We start from the raw sequence: 2,393 nt of genomic DNA, 5'->3' as shown, positions 1-2,393 counted from the left end.
CTCTGCTTCCAAGGTACCTCACTTAAGACACAATTATACTTTTAAATTCGAAAAGCTATTTTTCCCCTCTGATAACTCTTGTTTATAGTGTCCTGTTCTTGTTACATGAATGTGATAATTTTAAAGGTCTTGTTCTATTTCCTACATAGTTTCTATTTTCTTTTTATATGGTTGCTTTGATCTCTGTTTCACAATTAAGGGTTTCCTCAAATGACTTGTGACTTTTGGCTAATCATTCCTATTTAAGGTAAAGATACCATAATTGGTTTAGAAGCTTTATTAGTCAGGTTCTCCAGAGAGACAAAATCAATAGGATAGTGTGAAAATCGTCAGAATAAAAATTGAGCCACTTGTGTTAATTCAAAATAAAACAAAACTCTGACAAATAGAGCCAGGGAAGGCTGTGAAGAGAGGGTTTCCATGTAATAACAAAACTAATAACAAAACACAAAAAACTCTGCAAAAACTACAACCTTGCACAAAGGTCACTGCAACCTTACCTAAAGAAACACTTCTGTAAGTACATCCGCCCAGCAACTAACTGCCTGTCCACACTTGAACTGAATTCATTCTTGCTATTGATCTTTATAATCATGGATAATAATTTTAAATCAATATACGATCCTTCTAATTTTTCCTTTAAAAGCCTTTGGCTTCCTTTGCCTCCTTGAATATGCACACAGTTTACCATGGCATGTATATTTCCACTGCAATGCCATACTCCCAAATAAATATCTTTTTATTTTAGAGAGCCTCTCTTTGCTTGTTAGATTCATGATAGACAGTAGAGAGATTGATAATAAATAGATGAGAGGAAACTTATTTGGGGAATTGGCTCATGCAATTATGGAGGATGAGAAGTCCCACAGTAAGCCACCTGCAAGCTGGAGACCAAGTGAAGCTGGTAGTGTGGCTCAGTCCAAGCCCCAAAGCATCAGAACCAGGGAAGCTAGTGATGTAACTCTCAGTTCAAGGTCAAAGACCTGAGAACCCAGGGGACACCTGGTGCAAGTCTCAGAGTCCAAAGGCAGGAGAACTTGGAGTTCTGATATCTAAAGGCGGAAGAAAAAGGGGGTCCAGCTCCAGGAGAAGAAGTGTGTGAGCATGTTCATCTTTCCTCTGCCTTTTTGTTCTATCTGGGTCCCCAGCTGATTGGATGTTATCTGTCCACATTGAAGGTGGATCTTCCCCACCAAGTCCGCTGACTCACAGTCCAATCTCCTCTAGAAACATCCTCACAGACACACCCAGAAATGATGCTTTATCACTATCTAGGTATCCCTTAGACTAGTTGACATCTAAAATTAACCATCACAGAACCTCTGTGTGAATGGTGGACTCCTCTTTGGTGGACATTACTTGTAAGCAACTTTAAGCGGGCACTGGCTTATCACTAGGCATACCCAAATAGCTTATCTTTGGGGTGTGGTTCAGTTTCTCTGGAGAAGTGTTCCTTTTTTATTATCTAGATTGTGGAAGCTCGATTGCCTGATAGGTATTCTGAAGGGTCTAGGTCAGGGGACAGCTTTCATTTTGTCCCCTTCTTACAGCCTAACTGCTTATCCTTGCCCATTTCAAGTATATTTGTCTCCAAAGCTTCTCCGGTTTCATTTTTCTAGAAAACAGACCTACCGTCTCCTGGTAAGAGACAAAGTAGGTAAGGGGTAATCACAGGTCCAATTGTTATAGGAACTTTCTAATAAGCCCCTTACTTTTATAGCTTTATCCCTTTATGGCATCCTCCCAATAGCCTTGCTTTTTATTATCCTCATCAGCACACATTTGGTTAAAATAGATCTTTGTACAATATTTTATTTAACAAAAATTTATGTAGTGCTTACTATCTGCTAGTGCAGGTCTAAGCACTCTGCAAATATAACTCATTTCAATATCACAACAATCTATGAGATAATATTATCTTCATTTAACAAATGAGGTAACTGAGCACAGGGTAACTTGCCCAAGGTTGCATAGCTACTAAATGGCAGTACCATATTTTTTATTTCAGGAAATTTGGCCCTAAAATCTTTGTTCTTAGCTTGCTGTATTGTTCCTCTAATGTTGGCTCACTTGCCATTTTGCCAAAGCTTCATTATGATGTGGGGTTACAAATGTCTGAGTTTATTGAAGGGGGAATTTCTGTTTCCAATATTGTTCTGGGGTAAATTACACAAGAAGGGGCTTACCATGATCTTTAAGTTGCTCCTGTGGTTAAGGTTTCAGGGTAGACATAATTATTTTCCTTAAAGGTTTAAACATCTGGTTAGAGTAGCAGGAGTATTAAAATAGTATAACTTGGAAAAAGAAGCATAAAGCCATCTGATTGCATTGATTAATTCCTCAGGGATTTTGATCTCCTCTCTGAGTCTGGGCAATTCACCTGACTCTTTAAA

The sequence above is a fragment of the Pan troglodytes genome, chromosome 12, assembly GCF_028858775.2.
Source record: "Pan troglodytes isolate AG18354 chromosome 12, NHGRI_mPanTro3-v2.0_pri, whole genome shotgun sequence".
Lineage (NCBI taxonomy): Eukaryota > Metazoa > Chordata > Mammalia > Primates > Hominidae > Pan > Pan troglodytes.
This window is presented reverse-complemented; position numbering follows the sequence as displayed.